Genomic DNA, 12,402 nt, shown 5'->3' with positions numbered 1-12,402 from the left:
CTGGAGGCTCCATTATTCTCTATGTGGAGTGCGGCTCTGCGGGTGGAGGTCGGTGCTGGAGGCCCCATTATTCTCTATGTGGAGTGCGGCTCTGCGGGTGGAGGTCGGTGCTGGAGGCTCCATTATTCTCTATGTGGAGTGCGGCTCTGTGGGTGGAGGTCGGTGCTGGAGGCTCCATTATTCTCTATGTGGAGTGCGGGTGGAGGTCGGTGCTGGAGGCCCCATTATTCTCTATGTGGAGTGCGGCTCTGCGGGTGGAGGTCGGTGCTGGAGGCTCCATTATTCTCTATGTGGAGTGCGGCTCTGTGGGTGGAGGTCGGTGCTGGAGGCTCCATTATTCTCTATGTGGAGTGCAGCTCTGCGGGTGGAGGTCGGTGCTGGAGGCTCCATTATTCTCTATGTGGAGTGTGGCTCTGCGGGTGGAGGTCGGTGCTGGAGGCTCCATTATTCTCTATGTGGAGTGCGGCTCTGCGGGTGGAGGTCGGTGCTGGAGGCTCCATTATTCTCTATGTGGAGTGCAGCTCTGCGGGTGGAGGTCGGTGCTGGAGGCTCCATTATTCTCTATGTGGAGTGCGGCTCTGCGGGTGGAGGTCGGTGCTGGAGGCTCCATTATTCTCTATGTGGAGTGCGGCTCTGCGTGTGGAGGTCAGTGTTGGAGGCTCCATTATTCTCTATGTGGAGTGCGGCTCTGCGTGTGGAGGTCGGTGCTGGAGGCTCCATTATTCTCTATGTGGAGTGCGGCTCTGCGTGTGGAGGTCGGTGCTGGAGGCCCCATTATTCTATATCTGGCATACGGCTCTGCGGGTGGAGGTCGGTGCTGGAGGCTTCATTATTCTCTATGTGGAGTGCGGCTCTGCGTGTGGAGTTCGGTGTTGGAGGCTCCATTATTCTCTATGTGGAGTGCGGCTCTGCGGGTGGAGGTTGGTGCTGGAGGCTCCATTATTCTCTATGTGGAGTGCGGCTCTGCGTGTGGAGGTCGGTGTTGGAGGCTCCATTATTCTCTATGTGGAGTGCGGCTCTGCGGGTGGAGGTAGGTGCTGGAGGCTCCATTATTCTCTATGTGGAGTGCGGCTCTGTGGGTGGAGGTCGGTGCTGGAGGCTCCATTATTCTATGAGGAGTGTGGCTCTGCGGGTGGATGTCGGAGCTGGAGGCTCCATTATTCTCTATGAGGAGTGCGGCTCTGCGGGTGGAGGTCGGAGCTGGAGGCTCCATTATTCTCTATGTGGAGTGCGGCTCTGCGGGTGGAGGTCGGTGCTGGAGGCTCCATTATTCTCTATGTGGAGTGCGGCTCTGCAGGTGGAGGTCGGTGCTGGAGGCTCCATTATTCTTTATGTGGAGTGCGGCTCTGCGGGTGGAGGTCGGTGCTGGAGGCCCCATTATTCTCTATGTGGAGTGCTGCTCTGTGGGTGGAGGTCGGTGCTGGAGGCTCCATTATTCTCTATGTAAAGTGCGGCTCTGCGGTGGAGGTCGGTGCTGGAGGCTCCATTATTCTCTATGTAAAGTGCGGCTCTGCGGTGGAGGTCGGTGCTGGAGGCTCCATTATTCTCTATGTGGAGTGTGGCTCTGCGGGTGGAGGTAGGTGCTGGAAGCTCCATTATTCTCTATGTGGAGTGTGGCTCTGCGGGTGGAGGTCGGTGCTGGAAGCTCCATTATTCTCTATGTGGAGTGTGGCTCTGTGGGTGGAGGTCGGTGCTGGAGGCTCCATTATTCTCTATGTGGAGTGCGGCTCTGCGGGTGGAGGTCGGTGCTGGAGGCTCCATTATTCTCTATGTGGAGTGCGGCTCTGCGGGTGGAGGTCGGTGCTGGAGGCTCCATTATTCTCTATGTGGAGTGCAGCTCTGCGGGTGGAGGTCGGTGCTGGAGGCTCCATTATTCTCTATGTGGAGTGCGGCTCTGCGTTTGGAGGTCGGTGCTGGAGGCTCCATTATTCTCTATGTGGAGTGCGGCTCTGCGGGTGGAGGTCGGTGCTGGGGGCTCCATTATTCTCTATGTGGAGTGCGGCTCTGCAGGTGGAGGTCGGTGCTGGAGGCTCCATTATTCTCTGTGTGGAGTGCGGCTCTGCAGGTGGAGGTCGGTGCTGGAGGCTCCATTATTCTCTATGTGGAGTGCGGCTCTGCGGGTGGAGGTCGGTGCTAGAGGCTCCATTATTCTCTATGTGGAGTGCGGCTCTGCGGGTGTAGGTCGGTGCTGGAGGCTCCATTATTCTCTATGTGGAGTGTGGCTCTGCGGGTGGAGGTCGGTGCTGGAGGCTCCATTATTCTCTATGTGGAGTGCGGCTCTGCGGGTGGAGGTCGGTGCTGGAGGCTCCATTATTCTCTATGTGGAGTGCGGCTCTGCGGGTGGAGGTCGGTGCTGGAGGCTCCATTATTCTCTATGTGGAGTGCGGGTGGAGGTCGGTGCTGGAGGCTCCATTATTCTCTATGTGGAGTGCGGCTCTGCGGGTGGAGGTCGGTGCTGGAGGCTCCATTATTCTCTATCTGGGGTGCGGCTCTGCGGGTGGAGGTCGGTGCTGGAGGCTCCATTATTCTCTATGTGGAGTGCGGCTCTGCGGGTGGAGGTCGGTGCTGGAGGCTCCATTATTCTCTATCTGGAGTGCGGCTCTGCGGGTGGAGGTCGGTGCTGGAGGCTCCATTATTCTCTATCTGGAGTGCGGCTCTGCGGGTGGAGGTCGGTGCTGGAGGCTCCATTATTCTCTATGTGGAGTGCGGCTCTGCAGGTGGAGGTCGGTGCTGGAGGCTCCATTATTCTTTATGTGGAGTGCGGCTCTGCGGGTGGAGGTCGGTGCTGGAGGCCCCATTATTCTCTATGTGGAGTGCTGCTCTGTGGGTGGAGGTCGGTGATGGAGGCTCCATTATTCTCTATGTAAAGTGCGGCTCTGCGGTGGAGGTCGGTGCTGGAGGCTCCATTATTCTCTATGTGGAGTGTGGCTCTGCGGGTGGAGGTAGGTGCTGGAAGCTCCATTATTCTCTATGTGGAGTGTGGCTCTGCGGGTGGAGGTCGGTGCTGGAAGCTCCATTATTCTCTATGTGGAGTGTGGCTCTGTGGGTGGAGGTCGGTGCTGGAGGCTCCATTATTCTCTATGTGGAGTGCGGCTCTGCGGGTGGAGGTCGGTGCTGGAGGCTCCATTATTCTCTATGTGGAGTGCGGCTCTGCGGGTGGAGGTCGGTGCTGGAGGCTCCATTATTCTCTATGTGGAGTGCGGCTCTGCGGGTGGAGGTCGGTGCTGGAGGCTCCATTATTCTCTATGTGGAGTGCGGGTGGAGGTCGGTGCTGGAGGCTCCATTATTCTCTATGTGGAGTGCGGCTCTGCGGGTGGAGGTCGGTGCTGGAGGCTCCATTATTCTCTATCTGGGGTGCGGCTCTGCGGGTGGAGGTCGGTGCTGGAGGCTCCATTATTCTCTATGTGGAGTGCGGCTCTGCGGGTGGAGGTCGGTGCTGGAGGCTCCATTATTCTCTATCTGGAGTGCGGCTCTGCGGGTGGAGGTCGGTGCTGGAGGCTCCATTATTCTCTATGTGGAGTGCGGCTCTGCGGGTGGAGGTCGGTGCTGGAGGCCCCATTATTCTCTATGTGGAGTGCGGCTCTGCGGGTGGAGGTCGGTGCTGGAGGCTCCATTATTCTCTATGTGGAGTGCGGCTCTGCGGGTGGAGGTCGGTGCTGGAGGCTCCATTATTCTCTATGTGGAGTGCGGTTCTGTGGGTGGAGGTCGCTGCTGGAGGCTCCATTATTCTCTATGAGGAGTGCGGCTCTGCGGGTGGAGGTCGGTGCTGGAGGCTCCATTATTCTCTATGTGGAGTGTGGCTCTGCGGGTGGAGGTCGGTGCTGGAGGCTCCATTATTCTCTGTGTGGAGTGCGGCTCTGTGGGTGGAGGTCGGTGCTGGAGGCTCCATTATTCTCTGTGTGGAGTGCAGCTCTGCGGGTGGAGGTCGGTGCTGGAGGCTCCATTATTCTCTATGTGGAGTGCGGCTCTGCGGGTGGAGGTCGGTGCTGGAGGCTCCATTATTCTCTATGTGGAGTGCGGCTCTGCGGGTGGAGGTCGGTGCTGGAGGCTCCATTATTCTCTATGTGGAGGTCGGTGCTGGAGGCTCCATTATTCTCTATGTGGAGTGCGGCTCTGCGGTGGAGGTCGGTGCTGGAGGCTCCATTATTCTCTATGTGGAGTGCGGCTCTGCGGGTGGAGGTCGGTGCTGGAGGCTCCATTATTCTCTATGTGGAGTGCGGCTCTGCGGGTGGAGGTCGGTGCTGGAGGCTCCATTATTCTCTATGTGGAGTGCGGCTCTGCGGGGGGAGTTCGGTGCTGGAGGCTCCATTATTCTCTATGTGGAGTGCGGCTCTGCGGGTGGAGGTCGGTGCTTGAGGCTCTATTATTCTCTATGTGGAGTGCGGCTCTGCGGGTGGAGGTCGGTGCTGGAGGCTCCATTATTCTCTATGTGGAGTGTGGCTCTGCGGGTGGAGGTCGGTGCTGGAGGCTCCATTATTCTCTATGTGGAGTGCGGCTCTGCGGGTGGAGGTCGGTGCTGGAGGCTCCATTATTCTCTATGTGGAGTGCGGCTCTGCGGGTGGAGGTCGGTGCTGGAGGCTCCATTATTCTCTATGTGGAGTGCGGCTCTGCGGGTGGAGGTCGGTGCTGGAGGCTCCATTATTCTCTATGTGGAGTGCGGCTCTGTGGGTGGAGGTCGGTGCTGGAGGCTCCATTATTCTCTATGTGGAGTGTGGCTCTGCGGGTGGAGGTCGGTGCTGGAGGCTCCATTATTCTCTATGTGGAGTGCGGCTCTGCGGGTGGAGGTCGGTGCTGGAGGCTCCATTATTCTCTATCTGGAGTGCGGCTCTGCGGGTGGAGGTCGGTGCTGGAGGCTCCATTATTCTCTATGTGGAGTGCGGCTCTGCGGGTGGAGGTCGGTGCTAGAGGCTCCATTATTCTCTATGTGGAGTGCGGCTCTGCGGGTGGAGGTCGGTGCTGGAGGCCCCATTATTCTCTATGTGGAGTGCGGCTCTGCGGGTGGAGGTCGGTGCTGGAGGCTCCATTATTCTCTATGTGGAGTGCGGCTCTGCGGGTGGAGGTCGGTGCTGGAGGCTCCATTATTCTCTATGTGGAGTGCGGCTCTGCAGGTGGAGGTCGGTGCTGGAGGCTCCATTATTCTCTATGTGGAGTGCGGCTCTGCGGGTGGAGGTCGATGCTGGAGGCTCCATTATTCTCTATGTGGAGTGCGGCTCTGCGGGTGGAGGTCGGTGCTGGAGGCTCCATTATTCTCTATGTGGAGTGTGGCTCTGCGGGTGGAGGTCGGTGCTGGAGGCTCCATTATTCTCTATGTGGAGTGCGGCTCTGCGGGTGGAGGTCGGTGCTGGAGGCTCCATTATTCTCTATGTGGAGTGCGGCTCTGCGGGTGGAGGTCGGTGCTGGAGGCTCCATTATTCTCTATGTGGAGTGCGGGTGGAGGTAGGTGCTGGAGGCTCCATTATTCTCTATGTGGAGTGCGGCTCTGCGGGTGGAGGTCGGTGCTGGAGGCTCCATTATTCTCTATCTGGGGTGCGGCTCTGCGGGTGGAGGTCGGTGCTGGAGGCTCCATTATTCTCTATGTGGAGTGCGGCTCTGCGGGTGGAGGTCGGTGCTGGAGGCTCCATTATTCTCTATCTGGAGTGCGGCTCTGCGGGTGGAGGTCGGTGCTGGAGGCCCCATTATTCTCTATGTGGAGTGCGGCTCTGCGGGTGGAGGTCGTTGCTGGAGGCTCCATTATTCTCTATGTGGAGTGCGGCTCTGCGGGTGGAGGTCGGTGCTGGAGGCCCCATTATTCTCTATGTGGAGTGCGGCTCTGCGGGTGGAGGTCGGTGCTGGAGGCTCCATTATTCTCTATGTGGAGTGCGGCTCTGTGGGTGGAGGTCGGTGCTGGAGGCTCCATTATTCTCTATGTGGAGTGCGGCTCTGCGGGTGGAGGTCGGTGCTGGAGGCTCCATTATTCTCTATGTGGAGTGCGGTTCTGTGGGTGGAGGTCGCTGCTGGAGGCTCCATTATTCTCTATGAGGAGTGCGGCTCTGCGGGTGGAGGTCGGTGCTGGAGGCTCCATTATTCTCTATGTGGAGTGTGGCTCTGCGGGTGGAGGTCGGTGCTGGAGGCTCCATTATTCTCTGTGTGGAGTGCGGCTCTGTGGGTGGAGGTCGGTGCTGGAGGCTCCATTATTCTCTGTGTGGAGTGCAGCTCTGCGGGTGGAGGTCGGTGCTGGAGGCTCCATTATTCTCTATGTGGAGTGCGGCTCTGCGGGTGGAGGTCGGTGCTGGAGGCTCCATTATTCTCTATGTGGAGTGCGGCTCTGCGGGTGGAGGTCGGTGCTGGAGGCTCCATTATTCTCTATGTGGAGGTCGGTGCTGGAGGCTCCATTATTCTCTATGTGGAGTGCGGCTCTGCGGTGGAGGTCGGTGCTGGAGGCTCCATTATTCTCTATGTGGAGTGCGGCTCTGCGGGTGGAGGTCGGTGCTGGAGGCTCCATTATTCTCTATGTGGAGTGCGGCTCTGCGGGTGGAGGTCGGTGCTGGAGGCTCCATTATTCTCTATGTGGAGTGCGGCTCTGCGGGGGGAGTTCGGTGCTGGAGGCTCCATTATTCTCTATGTGGAGTGCGGCTCTGCGGGTGGAGGTCGGTGCTTGAGGCTCTATTATTCTCTATGTGGAGTGCGGCTCTGCGGGTGGAGGTCGGTGCTGGAGGCTCCATTATTCTCTATGTGGAGTGTGGCTCTGCGGGTGGAGGTCGGTGCTGGAGGCTCCATTATTCTCTATGTGGAGTGCGGCTCTGCGGGTGGAGGTCGGTGCTGGAGGCTCCATTATTCTCTATGTGGAGTGCGGCTCTGCGGGTGGAGGTCGGTGCTGGAGGCTCCATTATTCTCTATGTGGAGTGCGGCTCTGCGGGTGGAGGTCGGTGCTGGAGGCTCCATTATTCTCTATGTGGAGTGCGGCTCTGTGGGTGGAGGTCGGTGCTGGAGGCTCCATTATTCTCTATGTGGAGTGTGGCTCTGCGGGTGGAGGTCGGTGCTGGAGGCTCCATTATTCTCTATGTGGAGTGCGGCTCTGCGGGTGGAGGTCGGTGCTGGAGGCTCCATTATTCTCTATCTGGAGTGCGGCTCTGCGGGTGGAGGTCGGTGCTGGAGGCTCCATTATTCTCTATGTGGAGTGCGGCTCTGCGGGTGGAGGTCGGTGCTAGAGGCTCCATTATTCTCTATGTGGAGTGCGGCTCTGCGGGTGGAGGTCGGTGCTGGAGGCCCCATTATTCTCTATGTGGAGTGCGGCTCTGCGGGTGGAGGTCGGTGCTGGAGGCTCCATTATTCTCTATGTGGAGTGCGGCTCTGCGGGTGGAGGTCGGTGCTGGAGGCTCCATTATTCTCTATGTGGAGTGCGGCTCTGCAGGTGGAGGTCGGTGCTGGAGGCTCCATTATTCTCTATGTGGAGTGCGGCTCTGCGGGTGGAGGTCGATGCTGGAGGCTCCATTATTCTCTATGTGGAGTGCGGCTCTGCGGGTGGAGGTCGGTGCTGGAGGCTCCATTATTCTCTATGTGGAGTGTGGCTCTGCGGGTGGAGGTCGGTGCTGGAGGCTCCATTATTCTCTATGTGGAGTGCGGCTCTGCGGGTGGAGGTCGGTGCTGGAGGCTCCATTATTCTCTATGTGGAGTGCGGCTCTGCGGGTGGAGGTCGGTGCTGGAGGCTCCATTATTCTCTATGTGGAGTGCGGGTGGAGGTCGGTGCTGGAGGCTCCATTATTCTCTATGTGGAGTGCGGCTCTGCGGGTGGAGGTCGGTGCTGGAGGCTCCATTATTCTCTATCTGGAGTGCGGCTCTGCGGGTGGAGGTCGGTGCTGGAGGCTCCATTATTCTCTATGTGGAGTGCGGCTCTGCGGGTGGAGGTCGGTGCTAGAGGCTCCATTATTCTCTATGTGGAGTGCGGCTCTGCGGGTGGAGGTCGGTGCTGGAGGCCCCATTATTCTCTATGTGGAGTGCGGCTCTGCGGGTGGAGGTCGGTGCTGGAGGCTCCATTATTCTCTATGTGGAGTGCGGCTCTGCGGGTGGAGGTCGGTGCTGGAGGCTCCATTATTCTCTATGTGGAGTGCGGCTCTGCAGGTGGAGGTCGGTGCTGGAGGCTCCATTATTCTCTATGTGGAGTGCGGCTCTGCGGGTGGAGGTCGATGCTGGAGGCTCCATTATTCTCTATGTGGAGTGCGGCTCTGCGGGTGGAGGTCGGTGCTGGAGGCTCCATTATTCTCTATGTGGAGTGTGGCTCTGCGGGTGGAGGTCGGTGCTGGAGGCTCCATTATTCTCTATGTGGAGTGCGGCTCTGCGGGTGGAGGTCGGTGCTGGAGGCTCCATTATTCTCTATGTGGAGTGCGGCTCTGCGGGTGGAGGTCGGTGCTGGAGGCTCCATTATTCTCTATGTGGAGTGCGGGTGGAGGTAGGTGCTGGAGGCTCCATTATTCTCTATGTGGAGTGCGGCTCTGCGGGTGGAGGTCGGTGCTGGAGGCTCCATTATTCTCTATCTGGGGTGCGGCTCTGCGGGTGGAGGTCGGTGCTGGAGGCTCCATTATTCTCTATGTGGAGTGCGGCTCTGCGGGTGGAGGTCGGTGCTGGAGGCTCCATTATTCTCTATCTGGAGTGCGGCTCTGCGGGTGGAGGTCGGTGCTGGAGGCTCCATTATTCTCTATCTGGAGTGCGGCTCTGCGGGTGGAGGTCGGTGCTGGAGGCTCCATTATTCTCTATGTGGAGTGCGGCTCTGCGGGTGGAGGTCGGTGCTGGAGGCTCCATTATTCTCTATGTGGAGTGCGGCTCTGTGGGTGGAGGTCGGTGCTGGAGGCTCCATTATTCTCTATGTGGAGTGCGGGTGGAGGTCGGTGCTGGAGGCTCCATTATTCTCTATGTGGAGTGCGGCTCTGCGGGTGGAGGTCGGTGCTGGAGGCTCCATTATTCTCTATCTGGGGTGCGGCTCTGCGGGTGGAGGTCGGTGCTGGAGGCTCCATTATTCTCTATGTGGAGTGCGGCTCTGCGGGTGGAGGTCGGTGCTGGAGGCTCCATTATTCTCTATCTGGAGTGCGGCTCTGCGGGTGGAGGTCGGTGCTGGAGGCCCCATTATTCTCTATGTGGAGTGCGGCTCTGCGGGTGGAGGTCGTTGCTGGAGGCTCCATTATTCTCTATGTGGAGTGCGGCTCTGCGGGTGGAGGTCGGTGCTGGAGGCCCCATTATTCTCTATGTGGAGTGCGGCTCTGCGGGTGGAGGTCGGTGCTGGAGGCTCCATTATTCTCTATGTGGAGTGCGGCTCTGTGGGTGGAGGTCGGTGCTGGAGGCTCCATTATTCTCTATGTGGAGTGCGGGTGGAGGTCGGTGCTGGAGGCCCCATTATTCTCTATGTGGAGTGCGGCTCTGCGGGTGGAGGTCGGTGCTGGAGGCTCCATTATTCTCTATGTGGAGTGCGGCTCTGTGGGTGGAGGTCGGTGCTGGAGGCTCCATTATTCTCTATGTGGAGTGCAGCTCTGCGGGTGGAGGTCGGTGCTGGAGGCTCCATTATTCTCTATGTGGAGTGCGGCTCTGCGGGTGGAGGTCGGTGCTGGAGGCTCCATTATTCTCTATGTGGAGTGTGGCTCTGCGGGTGGAGGTCGGTGCTGGAGGCTCCATTATTCTCTATGTGGAGTGCGGCTCTGCGGGTGGAGGTCGGTGCTGGAGGCTCCATTATTCTCTATGTGGAGTGCAGCTCTGCGGGTGGAGGTCGGTGCTGGAGGCTCCATTATTCTCTATGTGGAGTGCGGCTCTGCGGGTGGAGGTCGGTGCTGGAGGCTCCATTATTCTCTATGTGGAGTGCGGCTCTGCGTGTGGAGGTCGGTGTTGGAGGCTCCATTATTCTCTATGTGGAGTGCGGCTCTGCGTGTGGAGGTCGGTGCTGGAGGCTCCATTATTCTCTATGTGGAGTGCGGCTCTGCGTGTGGAGGTCGGTGCTGGAGGCCCCATTATTCTATATCTGGCATACGGCTCTGCGGGTGGAGGTCGGTGCTGGAGGCTTCATTATTCTCTATGTGGAGTGCGGCTCTGCGTGTGGAGTTCGGTGTTGGAGGCTCCATTATTCTCTATGTGGCGTGCGGCTCTGCGGGTGGAGGTTGGTGCTGGAGGCTCCATTATTCTCTATGTGGAGTGCGGCTCTGCGTGTGGAGGTCGGTGTTGGAGGCTCCATTATTCTCTATGTGGAGTGCGGCTCTGCGGGTGGAGGTAGGTGCTGGAGGCTCCATTATTCTCTATGTGGAGTGCGGCTCTGTGGGTGGAGGTCGGTGCTGGAGGCTCCATTATTCTATGAGGAGTGTGGCTCTGCGGGTGGATGTCGGAGCTGGAGGCTCCATTATTCTCTATGAGGAGTGCGGCTCTGCGGGTGGAGGTCGGAGCTGGAGGCTCCATTATTCTCTATGTGGAGTGCGGCTCTGCGGGTGGAGGTCGGTGCTGGAGGCTCCATTATTCTCTATGTGGAGTGCGGCTCTGCAGGTGGAGGTCGGTGCTGGAGGCTCCATTATTCTTTATGTGGAGTGCGGCTCTGCGGGTGGAGGTCGGTGCTGGAGGCCCCATTATTCTCTATGTGGAGTGCTGCTCTGTGGGTGGAGGTCGGTGCTGGAGGCTCCATTATTCTCTATGTAAAGTGCGGCTCTGCGGTGGAGGTCGGTGCTGGAGGCTCCATTATTCTCTATGTAAAGTGCGGCTCTGCGGTGGAGGTCGGTGCTGGAGGCCCCATTATTCTCTATGTGGACTGCTGCTCTGCGGGTGGAGGTCGGTGCTGGAGGCTCCATTATTCTCTATGTGGAGTGCGGCTCTGCGGGTGGAGGTCGGTGCTGGAGGCTCCATTATTCTCTGTGTGGAGTGCGGCTCTGCGGGTGGAGGTCGGTGCTGGAGGCTCCATTATTCTCTATGTGGAGTGTGGCTCTGCGGGTGGAGGTCGGTGCTGGAGGCTCCATTATTCTCTATGTGGAGTGCGGCTCTGCGGGTGGAGGTCGGTGCTGGAGGCTCCATTATTCTCTATGTGGAGTGCAGCTCTGCGGGTGGAGGTCGGTGCTGGAGGCTCCATTATTCTCTATGTGGAGTGCGGCTCTGCGGGTGGAGGTCGGTGCTGGAGGCTCCATTATTCTCTATGTGGAGTGCGGCTCTGCGGGTGGAGGTCGGTGCTGGAGGCTCCATTATTCTCTATGTGGAGTGCGGCTCTGCAGGTGGAGGTCGGTGCTGGAGGCTCCATTATTCTCTGTGTGGAGTGCGGCTCTGCAGGTGGAGGTCGGTGCTGGAGGCTCCATTATTCTCTATGTGGAGTGCGGCTCTGCGGGTGGAGGTCGGTGCTAGAGGCTCCATTATTCTCTATGTGGAGTGCGGCTCTGCGGGTGTAGGTCGGTGCTGGAGGCTCCATTATTCTCTATGTGGAGTGTGGCTCTGCGGGTGGAGGTCGGTGCTGGAGGCTCCATTATTCTCTATGTGGAGTGCGGCTCTGCGGGTGGAGGTCGGTGCTGGAGGCTCCATTATTCTCTATGTGGAGTGCGGCTCTGCGGGTGGAGGTCGGTGCTGGAGGCTCCATTATTCTCTATGTGGAGTGCGGGTGGAGGTCGGTGCTGGAGGCTCCATTATTCTCTATGTAAAGTGCGGCTCTGCGGTGGAGGTCGGTGCTGGAGGCTCCATTATTCTCTATGTAAAGTGCGGCTCTGCGGTGGAGGTCGGTGCTGGAGGCCCCATTATTCTCTATGTGGACTGCTGCTCTGCGGGTGGAGGTCGGTGCTGGAGGCTCCATTATTCTCTATGTGGAGTGCGGCTCTGCGGGTGGAGGTCGGTGCTGGAGGCTCCATTATTCTCTATCTGGAGTGCGGCTCTGCGGGTGGAGGTCGGTGCTGGAGGCTCCATTATTCTCTATCTGGAGTGCGGCTCTGCGGGTGGAGGTCGGTGCTGGAGGCTCCATTATTCTCTATGTGGAGTGCGGCTCTGCGGGTGGAGGTCGGTGCTGGAGGCTCCATTATTCTCTATGTGGAGTGCGGGTGGAGGTCGGTGCTGGAGGCTCCATTATTCTCTATGTGGAGTGCGGCTCTGCGGGTGGAGGTCGGTGCTGGAGGCTCCATTATTCTCTATCTGGGGTGCGGCTCTGCGGGTGGAGGTAGGTGCTGGAGGCTCCATTATTCTCTATGTGGAGTGCGGCTCTGCGGGTGGAGGTCGGTGCTGGAGGCTCCATTATTCTCTATCTGGAGTGCGGCTCTGCGGGTGGAGGTCGGTGCTGGAGGCTCCATTATTCTCTATGTGGAGTGTGGCTCTGCGGGTGGAGGTCGGTGCTATAGGCTCCATTATTCTCTATGTGGAGTGCGGCTCTGCGGGTGGAGGTCGGTGCTGGAGGCCCCATTATTCTCTATGTGGAGTGCGGCTCTGCGGGTGGAG

The sequence above is a fragment of the Ranitomeya imitator genome, chromosome 2 (genome assembly GCF_032444005.1).
Source record: "Ranitomeya imitator isolate aRanImi1 chromosome 2, aRanImi1.pri, whole genome shotgun sequence".
Taxonomy (NCBI): Eukaryota; Metazoa; Chordata; class Amphibia; order Anura; family Dendrobatidae; genus Ranitomeya; species Ranitomeya imitator.
Note: the sequence above shows the minus strand (reverse complement) of the source record.